At 45.4% G+C, this 20,132-nt stretch overlaps 1 long non-coding RNA gene across 3 annotated transcripts in view; it reads right to left on the bottom strand.

The window, feature by feature from the left end:
- Positions 1 to 20,132, bottom strand: part of LOC307070061 — a 74,500-nt gene that overhangs the window by 37,816 nt on the left and 16,552 nt on the right. The window contains exon 3 of one of the 3 annotated variants that reach the window (XR_013811523.1): positions 11,889 to 12,019. The exons of the other annotated variants lie outside the window; for them this stretch is intronic. This is a non-coding gene — a long non-coding RNA (uncharacterized lncRNA). The remainder of the gene's footprint in view (positions 1 to 11,888; positions 12,020 to 20,132) is intronic. 3 annotated transcript variants of the gene reach the window in all.

The following is a 20,132-nucleotide window of genomic DNA, read 5'->3' as shown; positions in this document are numbered from 1 at the left end:
CCATTTACGGCTTCAGCAGGAAAAGCTCTGACAAAGAACCTATGGACAACATACCTCCTTCCCAGGTTGTCATTTTTCATTTGACTCCTGTTTTCTCAGTCCCGCATTTATGCCTTCAGCCAACAGAAGCTTTGACACTGAACCTATGGACACCACACCTCCTTCCCAGGATGTCATTTTCATTCAGCTCCTGTTTTCCCCAGTCCCCCATTTATGGCTCTGAGGGCAGTAGCTGTGACACTGAACCTATGGACACCACACCTCCTTCCAGGCTGTCATTTTCCAGTCGGCTCCTGTTTTCCCCAGCCCCCCATTTACCGCTTCAGCAGGCAGAAGTTCTAACACTGAACCTATGGAAAATACACCTCCTAGCCAGGCTATCATTTTCCAATCGTCTCCTGTTTTCACCAGACCCACCTTTAAGGATTCAGTAGGCAGAAGCTCTGACACTGAACCTACGGAAAACACACCTCCTTCCCAGGCTGTCATTTTCCATCTAGCTCCTCTTTTCCCCAGCCACCCATTTAGGGCTTCAGCAGGCAGAAGCTCTCATACTGAACCTATGGACAACACACCTCATTCCCAAGCTGTCATTTTCCATTAGGGTCCAGTTTTCCCCAGCCGCCCATTTAAGGCTTCGGCAGGCAGAAGCTCTGACACTGAAACTGTGGATAACACATCTCCTTCCCAGGCTATCATTTACCACTCGGTTTCTGTTTTCCCCAACGCCGATTTACGACTTCAGCAGGCAGAAGCTCCCACATTGAACCTATGGACAACACACCTCATTCCCAAGCTGTTATTTTCCATTAGGTTACTGTTTACCCCAGCCTCCCATTTACGGCTTCAGCAGGCATAAGGTCTGATACTGAACCTATGGACAACACACCTCCTTCCCAGGCTGTCTTCTTACATTGGGCTCCTGTTTTCCACAGCCCCCCATTTAGGGCTACAGCAGGCAGAAGCTCTGACACTGAACCTATGGACAACACACTGCCCTCCCACGCTGTCATTTTCATTGGGCTCCTGTTTTCCCCAGCCCCCCATTTCCAACTTTAGGAGGCAGAAACTCTGACACTGAACTTATGCACCCCACACCGCCTTCCCAGGCTGTCATTTTCAATTCGGCTCCTGCTTCCCCCAGCCCTCTATTTACGGCTTCAGCAGTTGGAAGTTCTGACGCTGAACCTAGAGACACCACACATCCTTCCCAGGCTGTCATTTTCCATTCGGCTCCCGTTTTCCGCAGCCCCGCATTTACAACTTCAGCAGGAAGAAGCTCAGATACTGAACCTATGGAGAACACACCTCTTCCCAGGCTGCCACTTTCCATTCGGCTACTGTTTTCCCAGCCCCCCATTTACGGCTTCAACAGGCAGAATCTCTGACCATGAAACTACGGACAACACACCTGCTTCCAGGCTGTCATTTTCCATTCGGCTCCAGTTTTCCCAGTCCCCCATTTAAGGCTTAAGCAGGCAGAAGCTTTGACACTGAACCTATAGATAACACACCTCCTTCCAGGCTGTCATTTTCTAGTCGGCTCCTGTTTTCACCAGCCCCCCATTTACCGCTTCAGCAGGCAGAAGCTTTGACACTGAACCTATGGATAACACACCTCCTTCCCAGGCTGTCATTTTACATTCGGCTCCTGTTTTCCCAACGCCCCATTTACAGCTGCAAAAGGCAGAAGCTCTGACACTGAAACTATGAACACCACACCTCCTTCGCAGGCTGTCCTTTTCTCTTCGGCCCCTGTTTTCCCCTGGCCCCCATTTAGGCGTCAGCAGACAGAAGGTCTGACATTAAACCTATGGAAAACACACCTCCTTCGGAGGCTGTCATTTTCCATTGGGCTCCTGTTTTCCCCAGCCCCCCATTTCCAGCTTCAGGAGGCAGAAACTCTGACACTGAACTTATGGACACCACACCCCCTTCCCAGGCTGTCATTTTCTATTCGGCTCCTATTTTCCCCAGCACTCTATTTACAGCTTCAGCAGGCAGAGGCGCTGACACTGAAGCGATGGACAACGCACTGCCATCCCAGGCTGTCATTTTCCAATTGACTCCTGATCACCCCTGCCCCCCATTTACGGCTTCAGCAGGCAGAAGCTCTGACACTGAACCTATGGACACCACACCCCCTTCCCAGGCTGTCATTTTCTATTCGGCTCCTATTTTCCCCAGCCCTCTATTTACAGCTTCAGCAGGCAGAGGCGCTGACACTGAAGCGATGGACAACGCACTGCCATCCCAGGCTGTCATTTTCCAATTGACTCCTGATCACCCCTGCCCCCCATTTACGGCTTCAGCAGGCAGAAGCTCTGACACTGAACCTATGGACAACACACCTCCTTCTCAGGCTGTCTTCTTACATTGGTCTCCTGTTTCTGCCAGCCCCCCATTTACGGCTTCAGCAGGCAGAAACTCTGACACTGAACCTATGGACAACAAACCTCCTTCCCAGGCTGTCATTTTCCATTCGGCTCCTGTTTTCCTAGCCCCCCATTTACGGCTTCAGCAGGAAAAGCTCTGACAAAGAACCTATGGACAACATACCTCCTTCCCAGGTTGTCATTTTTCATTCGACTCCTGTTTTCTCAGTCCTGCATTTATGCCTTCAGCCAACAAAAGCTTTGACACTGAACCTATGGACACCACACCTCCTTCCCAGGATGTCATTTTCATTCAGCTCCTGTTTTCCCCAGTCCCCCATTTATGGCTCCGAGGGTAGTAGCTGTGACACTGAACCTATGGACACCACACCTCCTTCCAGGCTGTCATTTTGCAGTCGGCTCCTGTTTTCACCAGCCCCCCATTTACCGCTTCAGCAGGCATAAGGTCTGATACTGAACCTATGGACAACACACCCTCCTTCCCAGGCTGTCTTCTTATATTGGGCTCCTGTTTTCCACAGTCCCCCATTTAGGGCTTCAGCAGGCAGAAGCTCTGACACTGAACCTACGGACAACACACCGCCTTCCCAGGCTGTCATTTTCCATTAGGCTCCTGTTTTCCCCAGCCCCCCATTTCCATCTTCAGGAGGCAGAAACTCTGACACTGAACTTATGCACACCACACCCCCTTCCCAGGCTGTCATTTTCGATTTGGCTCCAGTTTCCCCCATCCCTCTATTTACGGCTTTAGCAGGCCGAAGCTCTGACACTGAAGCTATGGACAACACACTTCCTTCCCAGGCGGTCATTTTCGATTGGGCTCCTTTTCTGCCCAGCCCCCCATTTACGGCTTCAGCAGGCAGAAGCTCAGACACTGAACCTATGGACCACACACCTCTTCCCAGGCTGTCACTTTCCATTCAGCTACTGTTTTCCCAATGCCCCATTTACAGCTGCAAAAGGCAGAAGCTCTGACACTGAACCTATGAACACCACACCCCCTTCCCAGGCTGTCATTTTCGATTTGGCTCCAGTTTCCCCCATCCCTCTATTTACGGCTTTAGCAGGCCGAAGCTCTGACACTGAAGCGATGGACAACACACATCCTTCCCAGGCGGTCATTTTCCATTGGGCTCCTGATCACCCCTGCTCCCCATTTACGGCTTCAGCAGGCAGAAACTCTGACACTGAACCTATGGAAAACACCCTTCCTTCCCAGGCTGTCATTTTCCATTGGGCTCCTGTTTTCCCCAGCCCCCCATTTACCGCTTCAGCAGGCAGAAGTTCCGACACTGAACCTATGGACAACACACCTCCTTCTCAGGCTGTCATTTTCCACTGGGCTCCTGTTTTCCCCAGCCCCCCATTTACCGCTTTAGTAGGCAGAAGTTTTGACACCGAACCTATGGACAACACACCTCCTAGCCAGGCTATCATTTTCCACTCGTCTCCTGTTTTCACCAGACCCACATTTAAGGATTCAGTACGCAGAAGCTCTCACACTGAACCTATGGACAACACACCTCTTTCCCAGGCTTTCAATTTCCATTTGGCTCCTGATCACCCCTGCCCCCCATGTACGGCTTCAGCAGGCAGAAGCTCTGACACTGAACCTATAGACACCAAACCTCCTTCCCAGGCTGTCATTTTCCATTAGGGCCCTGCTTTCCCCAGCCCCCCAATTTACGGCTTCAGCAGGCAAAAGCTCTGACACTGAACCTATGGACAATACACCTCATTCTCAGGTTGTCTTCTTCCATTGGTCTCCTGTTTCCGCCAGCCCCCCATTTCTGGCTTCAGCAGGCAGAAGTTCTGACACTGAACCTACGGACAACACACCTACATCCTAGGCTGTCATTTTGCATTCGGCACCTGCTTTCCCAGCCCCCCATTTACGGCTTCAGCAGGCAGAAGCTCTGACACTGAACCTATGGACACCACACCTCCTTCACAGTACGTCATTTTCCATTCATCTCTTGTTTTCCACAGACCCCCATTTACGGCTCCAGCAGGCAGAAGCTCTGAAACGGACCTATGGACAATACACCTCCTTCCCAAGCAGTCATTTGCTATTAGGTTCCTGTTTTCTCAAGCCCCCATTCACGGCTTCAGCAGGCAGAAGCTCTCACACTGAACCTATGGACAACACACCTCTTTCCCAGGCTTTCAATTTCCATTTGGCTCCTGTTTTCCCCAGCCCCCCATTTATGGCTTCAGCGGTCAGAACCTCGACACGGAACCTATGCACAACACACCTCCTTCCCAGGGTGTCATGTTCCACTAGGCTCTTGTTTTCACCAGCCCCGCATTTACGGCTTCAGGAGGCCGAAGCTCTGACAGTGAATCTATGGACAACACACCTCCTTCAAAGGCTGTCATTGTCCATTTGGCTCCTGTTTTCCCCCGTCTACCATTTATGGTGTCAGCAGGCATGAGCTCTGAAACTGAACCTATGAACACCACACCTCCTCCACAGGCTGTCATCTTCCAGTCGGCTCCTGTTTTTCACAGTGCCCCATTTATGTCTTCAACCGGCAGAAGCTCTGACACTGAAACTACGGACAACACACCTCCTTCCCAGGCTGTCATTTAACCTTCGGCTCCTGTTTTCCTAAGCCCCCCATTTACAGCTTCAGCAGGCAGAAGCTCTGACACTGAACCTACGGACAACACACCTGCTTCCACGCTGTCGTTTTTCATTCGGCTCCTGTTTTCCCCAGACCAACATTTCCGGCTTTAGCAGGTAACGCTCTGACACTGAACCTATGGACAACACACCTCCCTCCCAGGATATCATTTTCTTTCGGCTCCTGTTTTCCCAAGCCCCACATTTATGGCTTCAGCAGGCAGAAGCTCTGACACTGAATCTATGACTATCAGCCCTCCCTCATGGCTGTCATTTTCCCTTAGGCTCCTGATTTCCCCAGCCCCCCATTTATGGCTTTAGCGGGCAGAACCTCTGACACTGAACCTATGAACAACACACCTCCTTCCCAGGCTGTCATGTTCCACTCAGCTCCTGTTCTCACCAGCCCCACATTTAAGGCTTCAGGAGGCAGAAGCTCTGACACTAACCCTATGGACAACATACCTCCTTCCCAGGTTGTCATTTTCATTCGACTCCTGTTTTCCTAGTCCCGCATTTATGCCTTCAGCCAACAGAAGCTTTGACACTGAACCTATGGACACCACACCTCCTTCCCAGGATGTCATTTTCATTCAGCTCCTGTTTTCCCCAGTCCCCCATTTTTGGCTCAGAGGGCAGTAGCTGTGACACTGAACCTATGGACACCACACCTCCTTCCAGGCTGTCATTTTCCATTGGGCTCCTGTTTTCCCCAGTCCCCCATTTACCGCTTCAGCAGGCAGAAGTTCTGACACTGAACCTATGGAAAACACACCTCCTTCCCAGGCTGTCATTTTCCAATTGTCTCCTGTTTTCACCAGACCCACCTTTAAGGATTCAGTAGGCAGAAGCTCTGACACTGAACCTATGGACAACACACCTCATTCCCAAGCTGTCATTTTCCATTAGGGTCCAGTTTTCCCCAGCCGCCCATTTAAGGCTTCGGCAGGCAGAAGCTCTGACACTGAAACTGTGGATAACATACCTCCTTCCCAGGCTATCATTTACCACTCGGTTTCTGTTTTCCCCAACGCCGACTTACGGCTTCAGCAGGCAGAAGCTCCCACACTGAACCTATGGACAACACACCTCATTCCCAAGCTGTTATTTTCCATTAGATTACTGTTTACCCCAGCCCCCCATTTATGGCTTCAGCAGGCATAAGGTCTGATACTGAACCTATGGACAACACACCTCCTTCCCAGGCTGTCTTCTTACATTGGGCTCCTGTTTTCCATAGCCCCCCATTTATGGCTTCAGCATACAGAAACTTTGACAGGGAACCTATGGACACCACACCTCCTTCCCAGGATGTCATTTTCATTCAGCTCCTGTTTTCGCCAGCCCCCCAATCATAGCTCAGAGGGCAGTAGCTGTGACACTGAAGCTATGGACACCACACCTCCTTCCAGTCTGTCATTTTCCACTCGGCTCCTATTTTCATCAGCCCCACACTTACGGATTCAGTATGCAGAAGCTCTGACACTGAACCTATGAAAAACAGACCTCTTTCTCAGGCTGTCATTTTCCATTTGGCTTCTGTATTCCCCAGCCCCCCATTTACGGCTTCAACAAGCAGAAGCTCTGACACTGAACCTATGGACACCACACCTCCTTCCTAGGCTGTCATTTTCCATTTGACGTTTGTTTTCCCCAGCCCCCCATTTACGGCTTCAGCAGGCAGAAGCTGTGACAGTGAGTCTATGGACAGCACACCTCATTTCCAAGCTGTCATTTTCCATTCGGTTCCTGTTTTCCCAGACCCCTATTTACGGCTTCAGCAGGCAGAAGCTCTGACACGGAGCCTATGGACAACTCAGCTCCTTCCCAAGCTGTGATTTTGCATTAGGTTCCTGTTTTCTCTAGCCCCCCGTTTACTGCTTCAGCAGGCAGAAGCTCTGACACTGAACCTATGGACAATACACCTGTTTCACAGGCTTTCAATTTCCATTTGGCTCTTGTTTTCCTCAGCCCCCCATTTCCTGCTTCAGCAAGCAGGAGCTCGTACACTGAACCTATGGACAACACACCTCCTTCTAAGGCTGTCATTTTCCACTGGGGTCCTGTTTTCCCCAGCCCCCCATTTTAGCTTCAGGAGGCAGAAACTCTGACACTGAGCCTATGGACAGTGTACCCCCTTCCCAGGCTGTCATTTTCTATTCGGATCCTGTTTTCCCCAGCCCTCTTTTTACAGCTTCAGCAGGCAGAAGCTCTGACACTAAACCTATGGACAACACATCTCCTTCCCAGGCTGTCATTTTCCATTCGGCTCCTGTTTTCCCAGCCCCCCACTTACGGCTTCAGCAGGCAGAAGCTCTGCCAGTGAACCTATGGACAACACACCTCCTTCCCAGGCTGTCATTTTCCATTCGGCTCCTGTTTTCCCAGCCCCCCACTTACGGCTTCAGCAGGCAGAAGCTCTGCCAGTGAACCTATGGACACCACACCTCCTTCCCAAGCTGTCATTTTCCAATCTGCCCCTGTCTCCTGGCAGAACTAACAGCCATTTCACTGGGCTGTTCCTAGTCTGGGAACACACCACCCATTGGTAGCCTCAGTCTATGCCTCAACACATTTACCTGCAATGCGACCAACAGATAGCCCAACACTTCAAGCTTCCTTGCACCCAGGTCTCCCGTCTCAGGCCAAACTGGGGCACAATGATGGGCAGAGGCCTAACGAGTATTTTCTATTGGAAAACCCAGCAGCCTCAGCACAAGATGAAGTCCTAGCTGCTCCTGCAGCCTAGCCACCGCGAGTCAGCCTCCTGCAGTCAGCTTTGCCCTCTTCCCTATTCGCCACCACCAGCAACACGCAGCGGGCCTTTGGCAAAAACCCAGGCATTCTCCCCAGGGCTGTGTCCATTGCTACTGGCTTTGGAGTTGCCACCAGGATGCCCAGTACTGGGACGGTAGCTCGCTCTTTGCCTACACCACACCGGGCCCACTGTTCATGTGACCTGCAACCCCTACGGCCGGTGGGAGCCTTGGAGTTGGTGTGTCAGCCCCAGGCCTCACTCATTCAGAGGCATCCAGACCACTTAACTTTCGGGCAGGACTAAGTGGGGCACCCAGCACCGCTTCTCTTCCTACTTTGGGCCAGACAACCTGCCATCTACCTACCACGGCAAGGCTGCTGCAGTAGGAGGGGCAGGCACCATCCCAGCATTTGGGAACATGCTGGAAAAGGGCATCGAGTGGGCCGCACGTATCTCAGAAGAATGTTTTTCTCAGGCTGATGAAGAGAAGCAACAGGACTTGCCTGTGGTGATGCCAGTTTTTGACAGAAATACCTGCAGCATCCCCAAATCCCAAGTCTCTTTCATTGACTATTTCATCACAGACATGTTTGTTGCTTGGGACACCTTTGTAGACCTGCCTGAGTTAATGCAGCATCTTGACAACAATTTTAAATACTGGAAGGGACTGGACAAACTGAAGCTGCGGAGCCTCCGCCCACCTCCTGAATAGCGGGCGACACTGCCTGGGGCCCTGACGCTGTGTCCCTCCAGTCACTTGGGATTCCTGAGGGCACAGTTTCTTGGTCCTTTCGTCCCCCGGTCTGCAGAGCCTGTAAGAGCACACAGGGACGTCGGCAACCTTCTGTAGCCACCATCTGATGCCACTGCCGTAAAGTGAGACTTAGTCCACTCAAGGTACCTGGGCCTGATGCGGGGGCTCTTCAGAAAGTCACGTGAGAACCACGGTTTGCATTTGCGTCCATTAAAACACGAGCTCGGGACTGCCCCCGCAAAGGACGGAGATGCATTTCCTGCCAGTGACAGAGAGTGTCTTGTTAAAATTTCTCTCAGTTATGTTCAGCACTTAAGAACAGCTAATGGCAATCGGATCTCTTTTCATATCATAGAAGGTGCGATCACTCACTTTGGAACACTACTGAAAGCGACTTCTCTTTTAAAATTGAACAGAAAATGCAGACAAAGAAATTTTGAAGTTGATTATTAATATCAATTATTAAAATGTTTTATTTATTTTATTAGAAGTTCAATATTTTCTATGAATTTAAAAATAATTCAAAGCCAAGGCCAACTTTAAATGCCATGACCAAATTTACATGATTCATATTCATTCAATATGCATTACTTCGTGTACAGACTTATTTTCATAATGCAAATTTAAAATATAAAATGACACGTTTTTACTGCAAAAAAAAAAAAAAAACCCACACTGGAGGCTAGATAATCCCTGATGTGTGATAAGGAACCACACTTTATGATTGTACTCTTCGATAATGCTGAAATGTCTTTTGGGGCATCTTTTTATTCAATTGAGACTTAGGCCAGTCATCTTCATACATTCCCACTACACCCAGAGAGGATGGATTTGGCATCCAGGTTCATGTGTCTGGAGAAACAAAGGAAGAGTTCGTACCTGCTCTGTAATTATGGAAAATTTAAGTTGACCTCAAATGTACCAAGCTGCTTAAAATAGCAGAAAAGATCCTCTTTAATAACTGGCTTGGCTCTGAGCTAACCCACTAAAATATCATATCACAAGAGTTATAATTGTGCCCAGTTCTGGCTGACCCTAGAGTTCTGCTGGGCCTCCACTAGGTTTCATAATGGCAAAATTCTGAGTCTGTGGAGGGGAGAACAGAAACCCATGTGCATTATCTGGTAGGTCTGCCAGTAATAAATGCTATGGAGATTAAGCAGTATATGGTGAGATGAGATTGTGGGCAGAGTGAAGCAAGGCTTTCAACTTAAACGGTAGACAGGATATGTCTTATTGGGAAGGTGGAATCTGAACAGTCTAGAGAGAGGCAGATGAGTCAGACATCTGAGGGAAAAGCATTCCAGATCATGGGAATAACCTCTGCAAGGCCCAGAGGAAGGATGCCAGTGTCCTCAGGGAAGAGTTAGTAAATAATGTGGCTGGAATAGAGTCAGCAAGTAGGAGGGAGGGAAGGAGGAAAGGAGGACAGAGAAGATGTGTGTGGAATTCCATGCACACCATTTACTGATTGAGTGATCACAAACAGTTAATTCAACCTTCAAGTGTTTAAGTGGACTCAGTGCTTTTTCCTGTGGCCTATTGACCTCTCAAGAGTTTTGGAAGGATAAAATAATGTAGGGAAGTGACATATAAGCCATTGTTACTGTTCTTTACATAAGGATAGATGGATAGACAGGTAGATATAGATAGATACAAAGATAGATAGATACATAGATAGAGAGATGGTAGAGAGAGAGAGAGAGAGATACAAAGATAGATAGATACATAGATAGAGAGCTGATAGAGAGATAGCGAGAGCGAGAGCAAGAGCGAGAGCGAGAGCAAGAGAGAGAGAGAGAGAGAGAGAGAGACAAAGATAGATACATAGATAGATAGATAGATAGATTCCCAGATAGATACACAGATAGATAAACAGAGTTAAGGACTGAATTTCTGTGCCCACCCACCCACCAAATTCATATGTTGAAACCCTATCCCCTTATGTATGATGGAATTAGGAGGTGGGGCCTTTAGGAGGTAATTAGGTTTAGAAGAGGTCATGAGGATGAAGCTGCCATGATGTGATTAGCTCTTATAAGAAGAGGAAGACACACCAGAGTTTTCCCTCTCCACCATGTGAAGAGACAGCAAGAATGTGGCCCTCTACAAGCCAAAAAAGGAGGACTCACCAGGAACTGGATTTGCCTTGATCTTGGACTTCCCAGACTCTAGAACTGTGTGAAACTTCTGTTGTTTAAACCACTCAGTCTATGATATTTTGTTATAGCAGCCTAAGCAGACTGATACAGATAGGTAAACAGGGAGATAATGATTGATAGATGATAGATAGATAAATAGATAGATAGACAGATATACATACATACATTCATACTCACTTCAATGACAGATGGAGATACTGCACATATCTGTATGCTTAATGAATTCCTTAGAAAGCTTTCACTTGGCAATTCAGCTGGGAGATCCCCTTTTTAAAGGGAGCATAAAAGTGCTTACTTTTATGAAGTACACACGTGGAAAAATATAACTCAGCCTAAAAATGCACAGCACTGAGCCTAGTGCAACATTTATGAGATTAGACCTGTAAAAACAAAGAACACCATCACAGAAAGGCTTCCAGACTCCTCCAGGCACCCAGGCGCCTGATTCATTTACTCTGAGTTGTTTGTTGCGGTTCCAGAGGATCAAAACTCCTGCTCCCGAACCTTTTTTGTTTGTTTTCTTTTTTGAGATTCCATATATACCTGTTAGCACACGGTATTTGTTTTTCTCTTTCTGACTTACTTCACTCTATATGACAGACTCTAGGTCCATCCACCTCACTACAAATAACTCAATTTCATTTCCTTTTAAGGTTCAGTAATATTCCATTGTATATATGTGCCACATCTTCCTTATCCATTCATCTGTCGATGGACACTTAGGTTGCTTCCATGTCCCGGCTATTGTAAATAGAGCTGCAATGAACATATTGGTACATGACTCTTTTTGAATTATGGTTTTCTCAGGGCATATGCCCAGTAGTGGGATTGCTGGGGCAGGACAGGAATAAAGATGCAGACATAGAGAATGGACTTGAGGACACGGGGAGGGGGAAGGGGAAGCTGGGACAAAGTGAGAGAGTGGCATGGACATATATACACTACCAAATGTAAAATAGATAGCTAGTGGGAAGCAGCCACATAGCACAGGGACATCAGCTCAGGGTTTTCTGACCACCTAGAGGGGTGGGATAGGGAGGGTGGGAGGGAGACGCAAGAGGGAGGGGATATGGGGATATATGTATATGTAAAGCTGATTCACTTTGTTATAAAACAGAAACTAACACACCATTGTAAAGCAACTATACTCCAATAAAGATGTTAAAACAAAAAACAAAAAAACTCCTGCTACCTGGCTTCAGAGAATCTCCTGCCCTTGTAGTCAGAACTGCCTCCCAGAAGCAGGGTTGATATCCAGGTTGCTTCTAATAGTTCCACACCTTCTGTCTGTGGTGCCTGGCAATATTACCAGGGAAGTTATTTCTAAATAAATAATAAAAGTATTTTTTATGAAAATAATACATCAACATGATAGCAACTCAAATAATACTGAAATTCAACCCGTCTAACCCCAGTTCCCCTCTCCAGAGACAGGTTTTCACTACTTCAATGTCACCCCCATAATTCTAAACATTATGTTTATCCTGCTATATCCATTTTAGATCCATTTTAACACCCTAACGTGAAGGAGGAAGATAAACTCCTACCCCCATTACTACTCATCACTCTTCTTTTCCAATACATCATATTCATGTCATTACTCATACTACTTCTCTTTTGTAACTTCATGTAGTTTTCCTAGCTTTATTGATGGGAGAAGTGCTAGCATAGTAGCTAAAAGCACTGGATCTGGACATGGACCACCTGGCTTGGAAGCTTTCTTCCTCAGTTAATTAGCTCTGCAATCCTGAGTAATTTATATAACCTTTCTGGGCCTCTGTTTCCTCACCAGTAAACCGAGCAAATAGATGATACCCATCACACGGAGTTGCTCATGATGATGCAAATAATAATAAGGCATTTGCAGTCTTTAGTATCCAACATGCAGAAGCTCTCCAGAAATATTAGCTATACTATCAACTTTCTTATGGTATCAACTTTCCCCCTAATCTCATCATTTTCTTTCTGCATGAGACTATTTGCGCACCCACAGCTCTCTGTCTTTCCTCTACAGTTGTACAACTCACCTTCTGTCAATACCATGTTTGTTTCATTTGTCTGTGTGGATCACATTCACATTTTCTTATGCAATCACAGCAAAGATTCCTGTGTTTTATCTACAGGTTGACAACAAGGGTTGAAAACCAAGAAGTTATATTAACTATTTAAGTTCTGCTCAGTCCTGGGGACAAGAGAATGGTAGGACTGTATTTTCTTCTCTCTAGGTATGGCACCCCTACTTCTGTCGTTATCAATTATTTAAACTCATGCTATATTTTAGTTTGCTTTTTACTTCAACTACTACCTTCTCACAAGATTTCATTACTTCTCCTAAAATTTCACCCACCTTCTTTTTTTCCTCCCTGCACTATTTGCCCATAATAAATTATTTTTTTAATTTTCAAATTCAGGATCGTTTCCTTGGCTGGGTCCCATCCTTTGCCAGAATGCTTCTCCCTCTCCTCTCAGTTTGGAAGCTGTAAGACCAAAGTAAGGATAAGATCTTAAAAGAAAGGGGACCAACTTGCTTTTAGGCTAGGCCATAAATAATGACTAATTACTAATTATGGAAAATGCATAATTCTGGCCCCATCATCCTAATTTCCTTGCTTTGTGGGAGAGCTAACCATCTGGATTTCAACTGGCACTCCAGGTTATTATGAGGCAGGTAGTCCTTATTCCATATTGAGCCAAATACTGCTCTAGGCCATCAGTGAGATTTCACCAAGGGGGCCTCATGTATCTTGGAAGATTAAAAATTTTTAAGGCACTTCAGGCTAAAACTCTGATTAGTAATAAGCAGGTATTTTCCCTGCATATGTCTCTCAAGAATTAGAAGGTGGCTTGGGGAAGATTTGAGAATTTCAGACTCACGGATGCATGTCTTTCTTGTCCTAAATATTTTCCTTTTAGAGATCCAGAAACAGCCCTTGACTGTTATGAGACTGCCCAGGCCCTCCCTGAGCCAGTCACTGCCGTGAACCCAGGTTGATGTGATGTAGTGAGGCTGCCTGACCAGCAGTTCACACTTTACCTGAGACAGACCTGGGCGTGGTCCTCTCAGCAGTCCCAGGACAGGAACTTTCTCTAATTCTTGAGAGACACATGCAGGGAAAATACCCTGCTTATTACTGACCAGAGTTTTAGCCTGAAGTAGTGCCATACAAAATTCTTAATCTTACAAGATACATGAGACCCTTGGTGAGATCTCACTGATGGCCTAAACCAGTATTTGGCTCAATATGGAATAAGGACTACCTGCCTCAGAATTACCTGGAGTACTGGTTGAAATCCAGATGGTTTTCAGATGCCCCTCCCAGGTAGGAAAACCGAGGCTCGGAGAATCCCACAGGTGCTAAGTGGTAGAGCCATAATACGCACCTCCTGGATTTGTCCAGTGCTGAGGAGCTGGGAGAGACAGAAAAACCGAACCAAACAAAACCACTCTTGAAAAGTTGTCTCTCTGAGGTAAACAGTACTTCTGTCTTAAATTCACGCTAAGTTGGAGGATCAGAGACTTTCTTAGAAGTAGGTTTTCACAAGACAGAGGACAAATGAAAGTTTATGTCTAAAGATATGGGGATTGGTTGGGGTTGGGGGGGACATTGAGATAAAGGGTTCAAAACACGAGCTCCATCAATTTCTAGTTTGCTACAGGGCTCGCCCAGGCTGTTGTATAGACACTTGGAAACACTGACTGTGGTGAAATATCTAAGCTAGCCACGTGGACAATCGCTCAAAAATACTTTTCTGTTTCCCTTGAAACACGATCTTATGGATTACACCAAATAAATATCTCAAAGTTATGACAGAAAGTTGAGTAAGTTATACTCTTGGAATTGCATTTATTATTAATAAGCACAACTGTAGTGCTTGGACTATAACAAGTACTATTCTAAGTGCTTTGCAAATATTAACTCACTTAATCCTCATAATGGCAACCCTATAGGTAGGTATTATTCGTAATATTCACCTGTTTTGGAGGAAACTGAGGCCCAGAGAGGTTGAAAAGCTTGTCTAATGCCACACAATAAGTAGGTGGCAAAAACCCAGGATTAAAACCAGACCGTCTAGACTTTCATCACTTTGCTGTGTCACCTTATTATAAGTTGTGTTTAGGGAAGGGACGAAATTGACAAGACTGAACTAAAAGGAGGAGGGAGAAATGAGAAAATGAGTGATCCTAGAAACTAAAGAGGATTTAGGCTCAGAAATTTCTAGTGATGTGACCCGGAAGAACAAGAACTTGGTGGGTATATTAACTTGGGGTAGTATCTGAATCCACTGAGAAATGGTTTTGTTTTCTTTAAAATTTAGAAAGGCCACTTGGATGAAGATTAATGAAAAAAAAAGTAGAAAGGAAAAGAAGAAGGTGCCTTAAGTGAGACATAACTTCTTCCCTCTAAGTAACAGGGGTGGGGTTCCTGTGGGAAAGGATGAAGCTCTCTCTAAAGGTTTGTCACCAGGATGAACAAGGAGAAACATGGCAACCATTGTACTGGTTTTGATGATCCCTCAAAACCACGGCTCCAGTTTCCAAGAACAACCTACGGTAGCATAACTACTGTGTGTCAGACATGCCACTAAGTGTGTTTCCAGTCACACATTTTAATTGGAGAAATAGTTCCTAGAGCTACGCATTAGTTCCCTATGGCTGCTGTAACAAATTACTACAAATGAGCTTGCGTAAAACAAAACACACTTATTTTCTTATGGTTCTGGAAGACAGAGGTCCAAAACCAGTTTCCCTGGGCTGAAACTAGGAGTTGACAGGCCCATCCATCCTCCTTCCACAGGCTCTAGGGAGAATCTGTTTCCTTGCCAGCATTCCTTGACTTCTGGCCACATCAATCCAACCCCCACTTCATCATCACATTCTCTTCGGAGTAAACATTCCCTCTGCCTCTCTCCCATGAGAACACCAGTGGTTACATTTCAGCCCATCCAGGTAGTCCAGGAAAATCTCCCCATCCCAAGACCCTTACTTTCATCCCATTGGCAAAATCCCTTCTGCCATTTAAGGTGACATTCACAGGTTCTGGGGATTAGAACGTGGACATTTGGGGGCAATGGTATTATTCAGTCTACTACAAGGTAGATACTATTATCTTTCTCAGATGCAGGAAATGAAGTTTAGGGAAGCAATCTGTCTCGGGTCTACAACTTCCAGCGTAGAGATTTAAATTCTACCAGTGAGACTTTAGGACACACTCTAAACAACTTTCATCTGTGTCCTTAACTACTGCATAATCCTTGGTTAAGAGTCACACTTAGGTATCAAGAGCCAATTGAATAAAACACTATGTACTGTCTCATCTTTCACTTTATTTACCTGGTGTATTTGTGACTCTTGCCCAGAGCAGAAGAGTTCAGAAAATTGTTATGCAGGTTTACTAAGAGAAAGCATTTACTGTTTGATGTGCACGGAGTAATGGAAGCTTTTTTAAAATAAAATATGCCACCAAATAGTGTTAGCACCATTTTAGGTATTTAAACAACCAGACAACAAGATCGAAAAGCTACAGACGCAAAGGTGTCAGGGACATGTCTAAAGGCAACCTGCCAAAAAAAGGGCTGGTACCAGATGCCAGATGCCCAGGCCTGAATTCATCCTATCCAGTCCTGATTACACACCTGTTCAGAGGGCTTGTGGCTCATCACCCAACACCTGAGTCTTTATATCCCAGCTTCAAGACGGAAATTAGCCCAGGGATCACAGATACTGTACTAATCACTAATTCGTAATCTGCTATCCCCATCTTTGGTGGGACACAACTGGGCACGTCTAAAATCCTTTTCTGCTTGAGAAAGAGCAGAGCAGCCTTTGCTCCCCTGGCTGTGACCTACTGTGCTTTGCAAAGGTGATTTGGCAAGTGCAGCTGCAAACCCAAATCCAGTATCACACATCTATGGAAAATTCCAGTCAAGTTTTAGACACAGTCACAGTGCATTTTTCTGAGGATCAGTAATGATTTGCTGAGAATCAGTAATGCTCTCCGTATGCTATCTGACAAGGGCATGATCTCTGAGCTTACTCTACTCCCTTCGTCAGCTCCGCTCTGACACAGTCGTCCGCGGGATTCCTTAGGAGTATTGGACGTATTTAGGCAGGAGCTGCTCTTGCCTGTATCCTCTCATTTCTTAGTCAACATTTCCCAGTCGAGACTATAAATAATTCACCTTGGGTGGGTTATCAGATGCATTCTTCCCTACTCTACTCCATTTGAATCGCTGTGCTCTTTGAGTTTCACATACGTGGCATCACATATTTCCCATCACCACCATTTTCAACAGTCAGGGCTACAAAGGTAATTGGCACATTCATTAGCCTTTCCATTTCTTTCCCCCTTGATTGTTTAAGAGTGATTTGCTAAAGACTGTGCGTTTCCATGTTTTGCAAAGCTCAGTGCTACAGAGACAATATTGGATTTCTGCCCTGGAGAAACAGACATTCTGTTCATTGTTCTCCTCCTCTTTTAGAACAGAAAAGAGATTCATCTATCATCTAGTTACTCAGGGTTTCTCTACTTGCATTGCCAAGGATCTGGATAAGACTGGTAATACTCCATTGTCTGTTGGCAGGTACTTTGCATTCCATAAAATTAAATCCACACCATATGAGGACTTTAGTCTAACCTCTCCTCTATTGATTCATGAGGTCTGCCTCACTGAGAGTTCCCCTCCTCATACCATTGTGAAGAAAAGGAAATGTTGGCCAAATCCATGGTCAAATATTTATATTATGTTTCCCTGTTTGTCAGTTATCTTTATGTTTGGGTTGCCTTTTGCTGTGCAGAATTCTTTAATTTTTATGAAGTCAAATCAACTCTCCTTCTTCTTTATGATATCTCAGTTTCATGTTCTGCTTAGGGACAGACTTCCTCATAACAAGAATTTGATTTCTCATCCTATTTTACATTCTTGTAGGTATTTGTTTCTTGCAATGGAACATTACCAAATGTATGCTGCACAAGCAGCCCTCGCTCTGAACGGTTCGCCCATGCATGAATTTCAGTTACCATGATTTAGTTAAATAATCCCAGGACCCCAACAAAACCATCAAATTTCAGTTACTGCCATATTAACTGTGAGGAAGGGCATAAAGTACAAACTTCACAGCTAGTTCTTAACTCCACAAATCACCAGGGATATAACAGACGTGTATCATGATCAGTGAACCATCAGGTCACTTCTTTCAAAGTCTGTAGGTGCTTGGCCACTGTGCATGTTATTCAGTTCTCATACAGACAGCAGGATCCATGTATTGCTTCGAAATGAACCGTTTAATCTTCAAGTATTTTGGAATTTTCCAGCTTTGTTTTTGTTATTGATTTCCAGTTTCACCTCACTGCAGTCTGAGAACAGACCTTATATGATTTCTGATGTTTCAAATTTATTAGAGTGTGTTTTATGGCCCAGAATGTGGTCTGTCTTGGTGTATACTTCATGTGAGCTTGAGACAATGTGTATTCTGCTGTTGTTGGATGAAGTCGTCTGTACATGTTTATCATACCCATTTGGTCGATGGTGTTGTTAAATTCAGCTTTGTCTGTACTGACTTTCTGCCTGATAGATTTGTCCATTTATGATAGAGGGGTATAAAAATCTCCAACTATGATAGTGGATTTATCTCTTTCTCCTTGCGGTTCTATCCATTGTTGTGTCACGAATTTTGATGCTTCGGTGACAGGCACATAAACATGAAGAACTGTGATGTCTCTTGGAGAACCGACCCCTTTATCACTATGGAATGATAATGCCCTCTTTGTGCCTGATGATTTCCTTTGCTCTTAACTCTGTCTGAAATTGAGACAGCTTCTCAAACTTTCTTTTAATTAGTGTTAGCATGATGCAGCTTTCCCCAACCCTTTACTTTTAAGCTATAAGTTCCTTCATATTTAAAGCAGATTTCTTATATTTGGATCTTGTTTATCGATGCTCTGTGACAATCTCTGTCTTTTAACTGGTGTATTTACACCATTGGTATTTAGAATGATTCTTGATGTCACTGACTTAACATCCACCATATTTGTTACTGTTTCATATTTATTGCCATTGTTCTCTGTTCCTTTTTTACATTCCACTCTTTTTCTGCCACTTCTGGTTTTAATCAAACATTTTATATGACTCGCTTTTCTCTTCCTTGAAAATCCAGACACAATGTGCTGGTGAAATTCACTGCAGTCCATAGTCCTTTAGAGATGTGGTGTTATAGAAGCATACCTAGTCTTATGATTAGGTCTCAGTCTTGTAATGAGCATGTGCTCCTTAGCTATGAATGTCACAAGTGCCTCTCAGTATTTTCGCTCACCTTAGGTGAAACACAAAGGCCGGCAGGGGTCAGGGTAGGATATTTCCCTTCCCCCAGGTCAGTTAGGCTCTGATAAATCCCCATAGGTTAGGCCTCTGGTAAAACAGTTTCTCCTGAGGGCAGGCCTTATGAAGAAGAGCAGAATGCTCTGGTGTATTTCAAAATTGCTCCTTTCACCCTCCCCCTGCCAGAATTCCAAGGGGATTTTCCTTTCACCTTCACCTGGTGGTCACAACCTGGTAGAGCTCAAGAGACAAAACTCACAAAAGGATAGGGGCTTCCCTGGAGTTTTGACCTCACAGACTTTTCCACACAAGCCTCCAGCAATCTGTCAAATACAGTTCAGGTTTTCCTACCTCACTACTGCTTTCCACAGAGATTTCTGCTCTTGGGTTTCTGTTCCAGTAAGTTGTTATTCTCTGTATCTGCTCTGTGCCTCTCCAATTTGGGTCATGGTGATTTTTCCTGTGACCTCACTTCTCTAATGAATCTAAGAAGAATCGTTGATTTTTCAGTGTGTTCAGATATTTCCTGTTAGGACAGAGTGGCAACTTCTAAGCTCCTTCCATGCTGGACTCAAAACTAGAAGTCTCATAAGGTTTTTTGTTTTTTTTTTTACTTTTCTTTTTTTGCGGTACGCGGGCCTCTCACTGTTGTGGCCTCTCCCATTGCAGAGCACAGGCTCTGGACGCGCAGGCTCAGTGGCCATGGTTCATGGGCCCAGCCGCTCCACGGCATGTGGGATCTTCCTGGACCGGGGCACGAACCCGTGTCCCCTGCATCAGCAGGTGGACTCTCAACCACTGTGCCACCAGGGAAGCCCTCTCATAAGCTTTTTACAATGGAATAAAACATGTTAATTCTCAATATTTCTAATGTTTTTTATGGCACTGTATTAACTAAATAGAAGAGTTACTAATTTTTTAAGTCTATCTGTAATTTTACAACCAACAAGAAAGTTTTTAGTGTTTTTGTCAGAAAGATTTTAAGGTCATAGAACAATAATATTTTCCCCATTGATCATCATTAAGATCAACTTTGCACAGTTCAGCTTGGATGATCATTTTTGTAGTTCCACAGTGAGGACAGCCTGTACTTTATTGACCCTATATTTTATTTCTCATA

Source organism: Hyperoodon ampullatus (genome assembly GCF_949752795.1).
Source record: "Hyperoodon ampullatus genome assembly, contig: scaffold_370, whole genome shotgun sequence".
NCBI classification, from domain to species: domain Eukaryota; kingdom Metazoa; phylum Chordata; class Mammalia; order Artiodactyla; family Ziphiidae; genus Hyperoodon; species Hyperoodon ampullatus.
This window is presented reverse-complemented; position numbering and strand designations above follow the sequence as displayed.